Raw genomic sequence first — 18,909 nt, 5'->3', positions numbered from 1 at the left:
ATGTAATCTTTAGAGTCAGTTGTTTCTTTCATTCTGCTGTTCGATCCCGAGCAACAATGAACGTTAAGTTTGCACTATCTTTGCATCGTTTGCACATTGCATTTTTGCACTAGTGACTGTTCCCTTGCACATGTCACAGTTAACTAGCTGTGTTTTGTTTTTACTGTGGCTCTTTCTAGTCTAAATCATACTGCATTTCCATTGTGGAATTACTGTCACTGTTATGATATTCGTATTCTATGAAATATCTACATCACAAGATTAACTAAGTCATTCTTTTATAATTTTTTTAATGTTTATTTTATTGTTGGTTTTATCGGATAATTGTTGTGATTTATGTACTTTTATGGATGTCTTTGATATCCGAATAAAGATCTTTGACTTGACTTGACTTGACTAGGGGTGGTGGAGTTGATCCTGAGCCTGTTCAGGATATAACCCACCCTGAAAGGATTATGAAAATTAACCATGATAGAGTCCCCTCCTTGAGTTTGGTATGCCCAATCCAGCCTACTCTTCTAGCCATAATATTCTCCCCAAATAACTGTTGGCTAGAAATGCTAAAAAAAGCTCCCCACCAACCAGTGAACCACCTTATTTTTTAATTTGGCTGTAAGATTCTGGTTCTGCGTATTTTAGCTGCATTATATTGGCTGGAACCAGGACATACGGCGTACACTACGAAGGTAGTTGGATGATGACATGAGAAGGTGTATGTCCCAAGGGGCACCCAGAAGTAGCCGGTCTCTACGTAAACTATCTAATGCTGGGGTTGTGCCATGAGAATTCTCATAGGTGCTACATGTGCCGCCATAGTTGGAAGAGGGGGGAGAGAGGAATCTTGAATACTACTTTCAAAAGCCCTCATGGCCCCCACCTGACCAGATATTTGGGATGGAAGAGTTCCCTCATTCCTGGGAACATTAGCGGGGATTGGAACAGGATTTCTGGGGCTGGATCTTTCGATACACTGGTTTCCAGCTGCTCACGCAAAGCCCACACCCTTTTTGCAAAGGTTTCCACTGCTTTCTCCAGAATATTAATTCTCAAGTTAAGGGCATCAAAGTTGATTAAAATGTTGGTGTCCATTTTTAGAAAGAGAGCCTGGGTAGTACTGCTCTTGTGGGATACTACAAGTGGTCCCTTTTTAACATGTCAAGCATTTTTATTCCCAGTGACTAAACTAGAGAGGATGTCCCTCCTTTATTTTTGGGCCTCGTACCCCCTCCCTCCTCTCCGCCTCTAGTTTGTTTCAAGGGTGCACCATCACCATGAAGGTGTGATGGGGTAGATTTGCCCTGGGCCTCCTAGAAAACAGGATGGATTTGAATGTGTGAGGATGATTGCAGGTGGCCAGACAGGACAATATCAGGATTGTTAAGATTGTGTTCCTCTAGTGCTGGTTGGGGGATTATTACTTGTTGTGTCTGAATAAGTTGTTCTTAAACTCTGGAGATCTCTTCTGAGAGCACACCCACCACATTATTTAGGAATGAAAATATTGTGTCGCTCGTTCTCGGTCGTTGTTTGGCCACATTTACAACCTCCACTTTCCTGTTTCCCATTCTGCCAAACAGTGAGAGCTTACAATAGATGGACACATGAGGTGAGAACAAAATCACTCAATTGATAAATAAATTGATTAATAACCGGATACATTTTCTCCTTTGGTTAATACCAAAGAGGGACGCCTCGCCACTCCAAGGACCCTCAGTGGGTGTGGTATGTATGGCTAAGGAAGAGCAACGTGTTAATATACATTTTGTCCTTCCTCACTAAATCAGAGGTTCACCAAGTACCCATAGTCTCCTCAGCAGATACAAATAAAAACTGTTGCTAGTTCAGGATCTATAGAAAGTATGTGTGGGCAAGGTCTCCAATGCCCCCAGGAGCCTTGCCACCCATTTTTCTTGCTGTCCCAGATCGCTGTTTTACCCACTCTACTGCTTCCTACTCTGCCACTTCCTGCTCTCCCGCTTTCTGCTCTCCCATCCCCTGCCTCCCCAGCACCCCTCCCAAGACCTACTTAAAGGAGGCCTCAGCATGCTTGCTCAGTGGGCGCACCAAAGGCAAGCCCGTCTGCGCCTGTCCAAGTCTTGACTGTGCCCAGCGCCAGGAATCCTCACCCTCCGGACTTCCACAGGTTCTCCGCTGCTGATTTCCGTACCCTAGACCCCAGATGCAACAACTGCTGCCTCACATCTCCCCACTCCACAGTGGGACTGTTCACCTGTCTCCCTGCCATTTCACTTCCACTCCATAACCAACAACCTTGGAAAATACCCGCAAAATGCAGTCCCCGCTGGCCGAGACCCCCTGGATAAACTACGATGCCTCCTTATCAATGCCCGATCACTGTGCAAACATGCCACAAAGTCTGGTACACCATTTCTACCCTCACCCCGACAAGACCATCACAGAGACCTGGCCAACCCACGCGTCAGCCCTGCACATAACCACCGCAACACTCAGTGGCTACAAGATGAAACACTGTGACCGCACCAACAGTCACAGAGGCGGTATCGCCATCGTACACAGGGAAACAATCATCTGTATGACCACGAAAAATCATGCTTTTCATGGATCACCTAAATTTCCAGCTCCATACTGACGACAAGGCCACCATCAGAAGCACCCTCGCATACCGACCCCCAGGATCACAAACCAGACTCAGCGACACCATCAGAGAATTCATCACCCCGCTCACCATCAAATCCAAACACTTCATCTTCCTGGGAGACCTCAATTTTCACCTGAATGACCTCACAGACTCCAACTCCTGGAAAATATGGACAACATTGGCTTCACGCAGTTTGCCTCAGACCCCACACACAGAGCTGGACACATACTGGACCTCATCTTCATGTTCAGCAACAAAATCAGATATAGCCACACCATGGAACTTACCTGGTCCGATCATTCCATGATACATTTTACCATCACTGGACCTCCTCACACCCACCACAGCGCCCCTTCCGCAGCTGGACCAAGGTCACTTAACATCAATGGACTCTCCCAGTCCGATGCCTCCACCAACCTGAACCAAGCAGTAGAAAACTTTAACACATGGATCACCTGCGCTACCGACCTAGTCGCCCCCACGAAAGCTGTCAGAATGAATGTACCCACCAAACGAGCCATCTGGTTACACCCCAGAACTCAGTGCAGTGAAACGCAGATGCAAACAACTGGAAAGATAATGGTGCTCCAGCAGAAACAACAATGATCGAGCTATCTTCTAGTCTGCCCTCAACAACTACCACCACCTCCTCAAAGCCGTAAAAAAGAAGACCCTGACACACTGCATGGAGGACAGCGCCAACCAGGCCAAGGAACTCTTCACCATCGTAAGAGATTTCACCTGCCCATCAGAAAACTCAATCCTTTCCTCACAAGAACTCTGCCACATTCTTGCAGATCACTTCCGCAACAAGATAGCCACCATATACAGAAACTTTGATCCCCAAGCCACCAAACTCCTCAAAATCCCCACTCTTGCAAATACAGCCACTGACCATCTGATCACCACGCGGGAATAACTCAGCAGAACAAATACAAAGGTCCATCCTCTCAGGAGCACCCATCTCTCTTCAACCTCAGAAATGAAGAAATCAGCCACCAGCTCATCACCATCCTCAGCACATCCATCACCACAGCCACCTTCCCACATGGGAATAACTCAGCACAGCAAACAGCAAGGACAATCCAATCGGGAGCACCCACCAATCCATGCCGCTATTGACTCTTCAACCTCAGAAATTAAGAGATCAGCCTTCAGCTCACTACCATCCTCAACACATCCATAACCAGTCACCTTCCCCGATGCCTGGAAACACTCATAGGTCTAACGCCTCCTCAAAAACCCTCCGCAGTCCCGAACGACCTCCAGAACAATCGCCCCATCTCACTGCTCCCATCTCCTGCCAAAGTCCTGGAGAAGTCTATCGACCTCCAACTCACCGAACACCTGGAGAGAAACAACCTTTTAGGCACCTCCCAATCAGGATTCAGAGTCAACCACAGCACCAAAATGGCCCACTGTTACCTCCAGTAAGTCCCACACAGTGGGTTTGCTGAGAGATGTTCGGTGGCAATGCCCCCTTTATCCACCACTCTGCAAATGCACCTCCTGTAAGTCCTACACAGTGGGGGTTCCTGAGAACTGGTCGGAGGCCCAGCCCCATTTCTCCACCTCTCTGCAAAACATGATTACTAGTTATACAATACTAAAAATTCACTGAAAAAAACAAAGGTTACAGGGACATTACAGTTAGAAATTAGCTATAAAAAAACGTAGAAATTCACTGAAAAAACAAAAGTTACAAGGATGTCCTAGTTAGCAAATACAATTTAAGAAATCATAGAAAGTCACACAAAAAGCAAAGGTTACAGGGACATTATATTTAAGGTCAGATTTCATTTGTGCAAAACCAGAGAAATTGAGCAGCTATACCTTACACCCCCACAACGCACTTCTTATAACCTCACATATTACATCTCTCATGACATGGTCCGTGATATCACGGATGACATCATAAATTAAATCTCAAATGACATCACTGATGACATCATCCACAGAGCCACTCACACCTACTCACACCCTCATTAAACCTCTTGTATGCCCACTCACACCCGTACAACATCTGACATACCTATTCACATAGCTATACCAGTACTCACACACCCACTCTGTTCCCATAGAGCCACTCACACACACACACACTCACTCACTCACACACACTCACACAACCATCCACTCACCCATACAGCCACTCATACAACCAGTTACTTACCCATACAGCCAGCCACATAACTACACACTGACTCATACAGCTACTTCCACATTCACTTATTTACCTACAAAGTCACACACCCACTCACTTACCCAATCAGCCTCTCAACACAGCCGCTCACTCACCAATGGAAGCCCTCATACACTCACTTAAGCAACCACTTCGATACCATTTACATATCCATACAAGCACTCACACATTCCTGCCCTCACCCATACAGCCATTCACATAGACACTCACTGTCCAATACAGTCACTCACACACAAAGTCATGTAACGAAACATATAATAAAACATCCACTCACTCATCCATATAGACACTTATAGACCCAGTCTCTTACTCATACAGCCATTCAGACACCCACTCAGTCACCCATACAGTCACTGCACACCCACTTACCCACTGATAGAGCCACCTACATGTCACTCACCCACCCATACATCCACTAACACACCGACTCACTCACCAATATAGCCACTCACAAAGCATCTAACTCATTCACAGAGATGCCTACAGCCCCACTTATACTTATACACCCATACAGCCACTCAACACTAATATTCACAAGGATACATACAGTCACACAGCTACTCACCTGATATATGTTGAAAGTATCACTCATCAGTACACATAGCATACTACTTTAAGATTTGTAATAGCTTAGTATATATGTTTAGCAATCAAACTCTTACAAAATACTTACACTCGCTGGATCAGGTCATCAGTGATGTCACTAATCATGTCATAAATAATATAATGTGTGAGGTCATAAACAGTGCATTTCAGGGGCGTAAGTTATAGTTGGCTCAGCTAACTATAACTGCTGAATTGCTCTGGTTTTGTACGAGTGAAATCTGACCCTAACTATAATGCCCCAGAAACCTTTAGTTTTTTCAGTGAATTTTTAAGGTTTTTTTCAAAGCTAATTCCTAACTATAACGTCCCTGTCACCTTTGTTTTTTTCAGTGAATATATATATATATATATATATATATAAACAAAACTGCCTTCGTTGATGGGAGCCCCTGACTCTGCAGGGCGGCTTCAGGCAAACAGGAGAAAGGCATCCCTTAAATCACAAATGAACAAAAAACGCTGAAGCCTTCAATTCCAGACGAATTACAGGTGCCTACAATCTGAGAAATGCTCATGTGCTTATATAAATGAAATATCCATGTGACTTTTCCGGTCTCAGTACTGCAATAACCACAATGCTCTTTGAACTTTCGAGCTGCAGTGTATCATATAATGGTAATGTTGCATCCAATTATTGCGGACAGTGCCTTTTCATATGTTTGTTCAAGACTATATATAATCACAGTCTTGTCATCTTCCTACGCGCCTGTAGACTGTGTGAACAATGCTGTCCCAATAAATAAATCTTTAAATCACCAGTCCAGAATCCCAAAGAGAAAATGCAATGCCGGGATACGCGGACCCAAATAGGCGATTGAGCAGGGCAGGATCCTTGAAGATTGTATGACTACAGGATTACTCCTCACTCCTTTGAGAAACAACATGTCCACTGCAGCAGGGTTGGACACATAAAGCAGAAGTACCGGATCAAGGATAAGTATATTCCAGACCGGTCCTTAGGTGCAACTGTCTGCACATTGTATTGGTAACAAGGCAGTACCCGACTGTAATCCAGGAGGGAATCTGAACTGTCTTGAAGAAATCCTAGGACCCAGTCGGGCCATACAATAAAGGCTGAAACATGCTGGCACTAGGGTCATAGGACCAATATATACTCATGACCCCTTTTTCTTTAGTTTTATTATCCCCTGAAACTCCGCTAATAAAGGGATACCTGGACTTTACGGAGAATTTTTAATCTTCAAAACCTCCTGGCCTATTCTCCTAAATGCTCCCTGGAATATGGTTGAGCCTACCCCGACCTTTAGGAGTCAGAGTGAACCCGATGATGAAGCATGACACTACTAGAGTGTGTGAGGGTTATTTAACAAAAAGGAATTGTATCCTACCCCACCCATGAACGGATGGTGTAACACCTAATGAGAGTAGTGCCCAACACATCAAATACCAAGGTGGGATACTTTTTTTTGATTGTCATCCAAGACAATGGCCATCAGGGTAATTCAAATTGCTAGCTAAGGTCAGATGGAATTTGGATTGCAAGTGCTTTGAGCTGGTGGAAGTCAACGGAGAGGTACAGGTTCAAGAGGATCTCTAGAACAGCAATACCTGTATGGCATCTTCTATAACTAATTGGTTTGTTGTCAAATATATCCTGAGGATGGTAAGTCATTTTATGACACGTTTTCAGATTTTGCCAGAATGGGGTATCTCAGCCCTTAGAACTATAAGACAAGAAAAAACAACGTAGTGTACATTTCTATTTCCAATAATAGCATATCTGGTTCAAACACGTTTAGACTTTTCTGTAATGCTCTATGCAGTACATTGCTATGCATTACATAAAATAATCTACCTCCTAATAGTGCTGAGGTTAGGCCTATCTTAGAACCACACCATGGAAAAATACAGCAGATATTGGAAAATCACTGGGCAAAATGGCAAATGTAATTATTGGTTCATTTCCCTACACACAAAGTGTAAATATACCCCAATGAGTACAGTAATACATCCTGTGGTGAAATCGCAGGGCTCATTTATTTCAGAGTTTTACATAACACATGGATACCAGTTGTTAGACACCTTATAAATTAGTATAGGAGCAGCAGACAATGTGATATTTCAGTTAGTTTTAGTAGAGAGAACATCAGCTGGAACATTCTTTCTGGCACTCACCCTGATCGCGCCGTGCAGCTGATCACTAGCTGACACTGCCTGTCCCCCATAACGCTGCTTTCTGGGCGCCATTGGCACGCCGAGGGAGACTTCTGCCACGCCCTCCCATTGCTGGCCACGCCCCCTCCACCGAATCATTTAAAGCGCGCCAAGCACTAGCGTCGCTTCAAGGCTGCGTTACTCCTGAGGCGGAAGCCGGGAGTCTGTATCTAAGCTAAATATTTTTAAAACTTGTGTATTGTGTTTTTAAAACTGCTGATTTGCACATTGTTCTTTCTGGCACTCACCCTGATCGCGCCGTGCAGCTGATCACTAGCTGACACTGCCTGTCCCCCATAACGCTGCTTTCTGGGCGCCATTGGCACGCCGAGGGAGACTTCTGCCACGCCCTCCCATTGCTGGCCACGCCCCCTCCACCGAATCATTTAAAGCGCGCCAAGCACTAGCGTCGCTTCAAGGCTGCGTTACTCCTGAGGCGGAAGCCGGGAGTCTGTATCTAAGCTAAATATTTTTAAAACTTGTGTATTGTGTTTTTAAAACTGCTGATTTGCACATTGTTCTTTCTGGCACTCACCCTGATCGCGCCGTGCAGCTGATCACTAGCTGACACTGCCTGTCCCCCATAACGCTGCTTTCTGGGCGCCATTGGCACGCCGAGGGAGACTTCTGCTACGCCCTTCCATTGCTGGCCACGCCCCCTCCCATGTCATCAGTCGCCACTATAAACCATGTGTCAATATCGGAAGCGCAGCGGACGAGCGCAGCGGGCGCGCCGGTTGCGCGCCGAAGGCGCGCATAAGGCAAGCTCGTCTGCGCTCGTCCGCGCCGAGACCGGGCAAAGGGCCACCCCCTCTGATCCACCACCCCCCCATCCCGCCTCCAGCTCCGTACCAATAACCTACACCTCGGAACAACTCCTCATCATTAACCAAACAATAAGGTCTCCTCACTCCTTACCCAACTTCAACTATAACAATCCTAGGATCGGACCACTCAAGTGTCCCACTTGTATCGTTATTCCATCTACTCCTCTCCCTACACCTCCCCCACTAGTGAGAACAGCACTTATAAATGTAAGATCCCTGCCGAAACACAAATTTGAAATCGCCGATTTCATAGACTCGCAACAGATAGATATTTTATTTATCACCGAGACATGGGGAGACGAGGCCTCTGGCCCGGACTTCAGAGATGCCACACCTAACAATTACTGTGTGTGTAAGTTAGACAGACCGATAAGGAAGGGTGGAGGAGTAGCGATTATTTACAAAAACCACCTCAAAATAACTACAGCAGACACAACCTACCCTGAATGCGAGGCCCTCCTATTCTCGATAGGCCTATCCAGTAAAGCAACATTCAAAGGTATGTTGATCTACCGCCCCCCAGGATCCAGAGCCAAATTCCTAGCACGCTTGGATCAAATAATCGAGACATCAATCGGATCACCACAGTTTACCATCTTAGGTGATTTCAATTTTCACCTCGAAGTTTTAGAAGACCCAGACACCATAACGCTACTGGGAGATTTAGAGACAGCCGGTCTTACACAAATTGTTAAAAAACCCACGCACAAAGCAGGACATACGTTGGATGGATTATTCACCAACAACCCTGAAATCTCCATCACCGAGATCATTCCTTCAATCTGGACAGATCATTCTGCAATATGTTTCTCTATTCCCACCAAACCCACTTCCCCTTGCTTGTCTCTTCCCCCTCCCACCAAATTCAGAGACTGGAAAAACTTAAATCTTGAACATCTCACTCAGATGATACAGGACAGTCCATTACCTAACGCGCATGATCCCATAGCAGCCTCAGATACCTACACGGAGAATCTGATCGAAGCTTGCAACAAATTAGCACCGTCCAAAACCACCCATCGGAATAGAAAACTCCCTTCAGCCCCTTGGTTCTCTGAGTCGCTTAGACTTCAGCGCCAGCACTGCAGAAACCTTGAACGACAGTGGCGCCGTAACCTCAATACGCCTGACAAAATAATTTACAAAAGCGCTCTCTCCAACTATAAAAAACTCATAAAAACAGAGAAAACCACGTATTACACTAACCAAATTAATCAGGCTAAAAACTCCTCAGGGAAACTATTCCAAGTAGTAACATACCTGTCTAACCCACCTGCTCCTCAGTCAGAAGGATCTCAAGCCCTTTCTGATGCATTAGCCAACTTCTTCGAGGACAAGGTCAGAACCATCTTCAATACGTTCACACCCGACGCTGCGCCCATTCCCTCTGACTCTAGCGTTGATACTGGCCCCACATTCACAGCTTTCGAACCTACCACCTGTGAATTCATCCAACCCCTGATCGCTCGAACCAAATCTGGTTCACCTCTAGATCCTTGCCCCCCTAGCATCCTCAACCTCATCCCGGAAGTTATTGCTCCACCTCTAACCACCATCTGCAATGCAATGTTTGCATCTGGTGTTTACCCCCCGGTATGGAAAAAAGCAATAATTAAACCACTACTCAAAAAACCCAGACTAGATCCTCTCCTTCCTGCTAGCTACAGGACCATCGCCTGCCTCCCATTCCCCGCAAAGATCTTTGAAAAGATCATGAATATCCAGCTGTCAAACTATATTCACCACAACAATCTACTGGATGACACCCAATTTGGGTTTCGACAGGGCCACGGAACAGAGACGGCACTGCTAAAAGCAGCAGATGAGATTAGATACACGATGGATAACGGAGGAGCCGCAGTCCTGATACTCTTGGACCTATCTGCGGCCTTCGACACGGTCGACCATGCCACCTTGATCGACCGTGTCGAGGCCATAGGAGTTACAGACAAAGCAAAAAACCTCCTGGCCTCATTTCTGTCAAACCGTCCGCAAACTGTGAAACTAGGCAATTTCACATCCCAGACCTTCTCCCTGCCATGTGGAGTACCGCAGGGATCCTCGCTAAGTCCGACACTATTCAACATCTATGTGTCGGACCTGGCGAGGGTCATAAAATCCTGCGGAATCTCCCTCACTACCTACGCCGACGACACCCAACTGGTGCTGTCGATATACAATGATGGAATCTCAGTGGCAGCCAATTTCCAAACGGGAATGAAGGCAATAAGCTCCTGGATGTCATCCAACTGTCTTAAACTCAATTCTGATAAGACAGAAGTGATGACATTCGGGAGGCTTCAACCCACCTGGTCCCCACAATGGTGGCCCCACCAGATGGGACAACCCCCAGAACCTGTATCGAAGGTACGCAACCTGGGTGTTATCTTCGATAACAAGCTGTCATTCCAGCAACATGCCAATTCAGTGGTTTCCTCTTCCTTTTACATACTAAAAAGGATAAAAAAATTAATTCCATACCTTCCTCCACATGCAGGCAAAACCCTGGTCAGTACATTAGTATTCTCCAAAACTGACTACTGCAATGCATTGCTACTCAATGCACAACAGAAGGTCCTCAATAAACTGCAAACAGTGCAGAATGCAGCAGCTAGGACTCTGCTTTCCATCCCTAAATTTGCATCTGTCTCACCCTACATCCGACAGCTACATTGGCTACCGGTGAGGAGCCGTATCAAATTCAAAGCTTTATGCATAGCATATAAGGCTATTCACGATCACGGACCGCTATTCCTAAGAAGAGCCTTTCGACCGCTTAAACACACAAGAGCCTTGCGCTCATCCTCTGCGCATCTACTCATGGTCCCCCGTACAAGAAGGGCCAATTGGGGTGACAAACGCTTCTCCGTGGCTACAGCCATACTATGGAATACACTTCCTCTATACATCAAGTGTGCTCCGACCCTTCTCAACTTTAGAAAAAAACTAAAGACATGGTTGTTCCCTGCCTAATCCTCCCTTCCTCCTGAGAGTTCCGCAACCACAGCGCCGAGACACCCTTGGGTATTTGCGCGCTCTAAAAATCGCCAAATAAAATAAATAAATAAAGCTGCAGTAAGGCACTATAATGCCTCCAGGAATCATTTTGTATGTTACTGTTGAAAAAATATTTATTTAGATCATTTGATGCTCAAATCAGTGTCAAAGAATCTAACTCAGGCTTCAAGCATTCCTTGATGCAAATGGATGGGGGAAGAAAGGGTCTAGTACCTTTTTCATTTTGAGTGGTGAACAGGACATGCGTAGTTTAAGGATTTGTATATTGTCAGCATATACAGCACAACAGTACACAGGCAACAATAATACTAAATACGAAGGGCCTAATTTAGAGTTTGGCAGACAGGTCACTCCATCACAATTTGATGGATTTCTAGCCAGGTTATTCCAAAGACTAAAGGACATATTGCTCTTGTGTCACATTGTGACGGAGTAACTCGGTCAAACTCTAAATCAGGCAAGTAGCCATTTATTTTTGTGAAGTACCATCCAACTAGTCAACAAAATACTGGAAATTGGAAGCCATAAGGGAATTGCTTTGGACTTTTGCCACCTCAAATATCCTACATGGCTGCGTTATGAAAAAATCAATGCAAGGCTAGAAAGGATGTCAGACAGGGTTTTGATATGTACTACAAAAAACCTGATACACAATCACAAATCTTTTGATGCCGCACCACTGAGGCAAACCAATTTCTCTCCAAGGTTAGCCCTTCATAAATATCATAATTGCTCATTTAGTGAAGGCTGGCTCAGTTATTGATTAAGCTGAGATAAGGCACTTAATTCTCCAAATCAAGGTTTTGGTAAAGTAGTGTAAACGTATAACTAAATAGGACAGGAATGTGATGACAGCAAATTGAAAACTAGATGATAAAAGCATTCCGAGGAAATTAATAAAGCAAATGCTGGGGAAAACTGGTCTTCTGCACAAAATGGGTTACTTATAATCAAAAAGCAATTTTTAGAAATAAATGTGAAAGGAGCCATCCGTAACAAAACGCCCTAATCAATTCCCAGGCCTTTTAAATTGAAGAGACAAAAAACATCAGAACCTAGAAATATCTTTCAACAATAGTTTCCACTAGAACACTACAGATTTGGATGTGCAGGCCCCGGTGTAAAATCATTTTTCTTTGTAGATGCAGCTATGTTCAATATAGAAACACTATTTTTCTCCTCCATGGTTCACAGTTTCTAACAGGCTCAGTGGACATTTTCATGTGGGGTTCAGAAAGCGCTATACACCTATGTACATCTGATGGGCAACGTGAAAAGCTAGCACATGCAGGTAGAGTGCACGTCCTGTTCTATCTTTAGGCATGTGCCTATGGAATACTGCTCAGTTGGTTCCTACAGGCTTCTGTTCAGTCTATCACCAAAGCCGCACAGCTACCGGGAAAGCATATCTTGGGCCCCCAAGTGTCATAGGCAAGGCTAAGCAGAAACACTTACTTTCACAAAGGCAAAGTTCCCAAGTTGCTGGCCTGTGATTCTAATAACAATATGTTTCCTGGCTTCAAAATGTGGCTGTTTGCTTTTTCGCCTTTTGACTCCATAGGACGTGGAGGTAGGAGTACCCATAGGCTGTGCTTTGAGAAACAGGCTTTGGTTCCAGATGGAGTAATAGGCAAGTATGTAGCCTCTTTATCAACAGTCTTTGCTTGGTTAGACCCAGGTGGTATATTCGAATTGTCTCTTCCTAAGGAAATTTATCAGCCAGTCAATTGCAATCCCTCACAACTGAATTCAAGATTACCAGTTTTATAAAAATTGTTAACCAAACCTTCCAATTTTCAGGCAAATCGGATTGATCTGCCTACAGAGAGATCAACAAATACTTATAATCAATAACTTATTTTTGCCAGAGAACCAGTAGGCTTCCCATGTGCATGTGTTCACCAAGAATCAGCAGACAAACAAGGTGATGGAATGAATTCTTGAATTTATCTACACCACTGACACTCACTAGGAGCCATATTGTGCATCATCTTTTTTTACCAGCTGTACCACTCTCGACAGAGACCCGCCATATGCAAACCCCTCTTAGCTGTATTCCACTAGAAACTGTTCTGTGTCAACAGACAGGCCAGACCCTCTTCCTATGGGAGACAAGCAACCCCTGACCCGGTCTGTACCTACTTGGACATCTTTGGTTAGGTAATGCTTGAGTCTGGCGGCACAGTGAGGACAAATATGCCAAAACCGGTCTGGACTTGTTTGTCTTTCCTTTCAGAAGAGACCTGGTATAGTAGTTTAGCTGTACTGTTCATATTTGAGCAGGACCAAAGCTGTTTTGCATATGGCTGGTTCCTGATTTACGTGGCATGAAGGGCATGCAAGATACCTGCTCTGTGTATTTATCATAAATTTTAGAAAGTTTTGTAGAAACCGTTGCTAGCACAGAAGATGCAGATGCAGCACACAGATGCCTTCAGGCATTTTCTGCTTGAGCCAGTAACTTATGAGCACAAAATACATAAGCCATAGAGGGGAAAACATTGCATGGGATAACAGATTTCTATTCACAGAATCCCATAGAAAAGGAGAACATTGTCTAGGACTACAGGAGACATTTTCTAAGGAAAAAAACACACTTTTCCAAAGATACAAAGATTTGAGCATGATACTGAACACCACAAAAGGAACATATATTGCACACAGATTTGAGAAAAATAGATCACTTTAAACAAAAAAGGAGTGTTTTCATTGGGAATAAATAATGATTTTAATGAAGCAAAACTCCTGCATATATAATGGTTGTTAGAAAGTTGCCCTATTTGGCCTGTTCACATCCATTTTTTGTGCTGAATGGACTGGTAGTAGCTGACTCTGACTGTGTCCTGGGCTCTGCTAGGCAGGCTCAGTGCTATGTCAAACACAAACACATACATTGAGGTACACTTATATTTGGCATGATCAACCCTATAAGTCCCTAGTAGATAATAGGACAAGGGATGAAAACTACCTATAGGTCCATAGTATTCAGAGGCCAGCAGCCTTTGTTGCACTTGCATACGTGCACTGCTGAGATCCTGAGGTCATTTTACAAGCAGCCCTATGTTGTAGCACTGCTTTTAAAAAGTAAATTCACTGCAAACTCCCCTTTGGTGGTATGGGTACTTTAAAAGTGATAAACAGCCTTATTTTTACATATTAGGTATCCCCAACATCTAACCAAGGAGTTCCAGGGGTGGGGTGGGTCATGTCACTTTAAGTAGGGTCCCTATAAAAGATGTTTTATAAACCCCAGTGTAGTAAGTTCACTACAAAGTCAACTTTGGTGCTATGGGCACTGTAAAATAATGATCTACATTTTGTTTGCATATTAGGAATCCCCCAGGACCCCCCCCCCCCCTAGGTGTTCCAGGGGTAAGGGTCCTGTAAATATGAGCAAGGGCTTTATAAAAGAGTTTTTATAAACCCTGGTGAAGAAGAAATTGCACATTTCATTTTCCCCATTGAAGATAGTTGGCCTCATAGGCTAACATGGGTATATGTTATAGACACATCATTATTGCTAGGAGATAGTACAAAATATCATTCAAAGACTGAACAGAATGGTATTGAAAATCCAGCAACTTGGCATTGTGGAATTTATCATTAATTCTACATAAAAGAAGTTGTAAGACTTTTTTTCTGTGAGCCAAAATCCAGAACTCATCTCTGACTGGTCAGCCCTGAGAGGATTAGCCAAGCTGCCATGATTAGGTGATAAGTAGCCTGGCCGGGCAGAGGCAATCGAATGGAGAGAGTTCTGTGAGGTACAGGAATGCCAGAGCAGGGGTTTGGGCCATAAAGCATCAGCTTCAAAGGAAGAACACATCAAGCAAGCCTGTCAGACAGGGACACCCCCTGTCCCTGCCAGATGGGAGGCTGGAGGAAGGAATTCACAGATGTGAGTGGGGGGAGTTCATGGAAATAAGCCATCCTCTGAGTTTGGTTTAGTTAGCTCTTGCTGCTCTGCTGAAATTTTGGCCATGACGGATTTTAAGAGAATAGTGTTTTGTGGGACAAGACTATGCCACACTTTGGATGAAGTTGACTTGTTTTGGGGTGTAGCCCTGCACCTTATTGGACAGGCGTGCTCTTCTGCTTGCTGTCAGAGAACTGTATAAATATATGAGAGGCGCAGAGCCTCTCAGTTCTACTGCCTGAAACTACAAGGAGGAGGATTGTCCTGCTGGAATCCTGAACTGCCCCCAAGGGCCTGCCTGGTGAAGACTGCGGCTGCTGCACTATCTGGGATTATAGTTCTGAGGACTTTGCCGTGCTTCAAGAAGGAGTAAGGAGTGGACTCCCTGCAGCTACAGGATAACAGAGTTTAACTGACCCTTCTCCAGCCAAAGTCAATCTCCTGAAGAGCATCCAGTGGAGTTTTAAGGGGTTGGCAAAGTGCATTGTGAGAAGTGAAGTCCAGGCCTGCCAAGGACCATCCAGGAGATTCCAGACCTTGGATCTGAGTTTTGGATATTTGGACCCCACCAGGAGACCTTCTAGAAGGACCTCCAAAAATTTGGGAAACTTATTGGAAAAACTCCAGTAGGTGAACGACCCAACCAAAGGAGCCAAGCCTGCCACCTTCACCCACGACCTGGTCCGGATTCCAGGTTTATCCCGCTGAAGAGCTTGGGAGGCTTGACTTCCAGAGTTTGACTGGGAGTTCTCTGAAAGTCAAGCCGGCAAACACTCACCGAATCAGGACTGGTGTAGAGCAGTGAGGGTCCTCGGCAGAAAAAGCTCCCGAAACATTTTTAAGTCCGAAGGTCCAAATTTGACCGAGGCCTACCACGAGGGGTATCTCAGCAAGGCTCCATTGTGGTTGGCCTCAAACTTTAACTTTGTCATGTGGCCAGATGTCCAGAAGTGTAGCTATTGGTTTCTAAGCACTAGAAAGTCTTTATTCTTTCAAAATTCATTTCTCCGGTCCCTTCATTGGATTTTCATAGTTTTGGTATCATTTTAAAGATAAAAATATCTCCAATTGTTATAAATTAGTGTGGAGTTTTTATTGTGGGTTTCATCTTACTTTTTTACTGTATTGGTGTTTTAAAGTGCTTTACATGCCGGTCTCTGAAGTAAAGCCTCGGCTTATTGCTCGGTGTCAGCAAGGGATTAATTTATGGAGACCCTACTGAGGACCCAGGACCATGCTGCTGTTAGTTGCCTACCTACCCCTCCTAATAACCCACTTTACAGCAATGAAATTGCCATACTGCTCAAAGACCTTATAATTTTTTTAATTTCTTAGTTATTTATAGACATAATAGCCCATTTAAATTTTGAAACAGCAGATATGCAGTTTTACCTATTTGACAAAGTTCTAAGGACCATGTTCAGGGCACAGTGCACTGTGGGCCATAGAGGGTAACAACACATTTTTGTATTATCCGGCACTTAGACGTATTTTGCTTACTCAGCATTTTTTTAGGAAAATGTTTTTTATCTGCTCTACAAATGAAAGGCTGCCATGTCAGCTACCACTGAATTTTCTAATTAGAGTACTTAAACGTAATGTAACCCAGTGGCTTCATAACAATGCTCCAGCACAAAAGCCAGCTTTGAGTTTTTGATGGTGTACTGCCGTTCCCCCATTCCCCCCCTCCTCGCGCACACACACAATCAATGTAAGGACAACAGGAAAGAAGACAGCATAGTAGGCTAACTGGAGTTGATGTGGTACCCAAGGTGCTGGACATAGTCAGAGAATCCATTCTGGATCAGGTTGTCAAGCACTGACTTAGACTACAATCCATGGTTAGTTGTTTAGGTGTATTTGTGCTCAATCACAATTTATTTATATAGAAAAGCACATATTTAATGTTCAAGTACAAGCCTCAGTTGCAACAATGACCCATTGTGTTATTAACTGGCCTGAATCAAATGCATGATACTCCAAGTGCTCCGTAACATCACAGCTCAAGCCCAGTTCCCACCAGTCTCTCTTTCTTTAGGGTTGTCTTAAAATATCCACCTGCATACCCAAGGCTGCTGTATGGAATCATATGTAATTTCGGATACAACCTCAAAAGATAATTCTGTAAACTCAAAACATTGACTAAAAACGGTAGGTACAGTCATACTCTGAAGTTCCCCACCTGTAAATACTTATTTTGTCACCCATGAACCTTTTACATTTTTTTAATATGTCAATTCCTATGGAAGGTTCGAAGTCACAATGAATGTGTGGAGCGATTCAAAACCCCTCCCACAACTCTGGCCATTTTCCCTTCTTCAAAACCCTATGTAAGAGAGCAGGCCACCATAAGGCATTCGTGAGTTTTCATTTAATTGTAAAGCCCTGCATGGAGAGAAGGTCCCTGTAATGCTTCAAGTCTAACAAAATCTATCTCTAAATACATTGGTTGCCTGTACTTTTTAGATACTTTCATCTGCAGTAGTGCACATGACAGCAAAGTGACCTAATAATACATGTACATTCGTGTAGATAAATAAAAAAGACTGCTATCTGAGATTTCGAAAATTGCTGACAGGTGTTCATCCACTATGTCTAGATTTTGAAAAAGAACCTACTACCTGCTATTAACACCACTGGCCTGACATGGCCTACTTTCTAGTACATGGGTTAAATGAAATTCAGGCAAATTTAGCACACATTCACAAGGCAACTGAGCCACCAATTACACCCCAATGTGTTCTGAAGTCAAACATATAATGTTGCGTAGCCCACCTGAAAACATGTGACTGAATGACCGACTTCCTCGTATTAGGAATCTTTAGTCATTATCCAAACCCAGTGCTTACAAGTGGGGAGTGGTTCCTGGGCTGTGACGTCAAATTCTAGCACAACTTATTGTCAATGTGACAACATTTCGTTACTATTATAAGAGGTGGTATGCACACCAAGTTTCTCTCGATGTAGTCCCTTTAATTTAAACACGATTAACTAGTTGCGTGCAGAACTGGATAGTGCTTAGCCCTAAAGCACCATAGTAAATACAATGCTGTGGGGAGCGCGTGTTATTCACGCTCCACTCCCAGACGCACTGCGTTAGTGGATACCAGATCCAACCAATGATTCACCGTTTAAACTTTTCAACATAGTCAAATTTAGTCCACAATATTGGTTTCAAACTTTCTTCACGTTGTTTGTCTTATTCACATATATGACATGGTGTATATGGAATGCTTCTCATATTCACGTGTGTCCATCCAGACTTCTTTGCAAATAAGATCCCAATACACAGGATAGTTCAGAACAGCATGTCTTTATTGAAAGCCCAATGCATTTCGGGCTTGTTTCAGCCCTTCGTCAGGGGTAACTGCAAATTAACAATTCAGAAAGTATATCATTACTAGAGTGTACCATTGTCAGCAGTTATCACGTAAATCAGTGTTGCGTCTTGCGTATATAACTTTGTGCTTCAACCATCGGTTTAAAGTAAATAAATAAAATAAAACTAAATACTGATCCCTGTGACCCTCTAACCATCATTACT

The sequence above is a fragment of the Triturus cristatus genome, chromosome 7, assembly GCF_964204655.1.
Source record: "Triturus cristatus chromosome 7, aTriCri1.1, whole genome shotgun sequence".
Classification (NCBI taxonomy): Eukaryota; Metazoa; Chordata; class Amphibia; order Caudata; family Salamandridae; genus Triturus; species Triturus cristatus.
The sequence above is the reverse complement of the archived record's forward strand: the minus strand, read 5'-3'. Positions refer to the sequence as shown.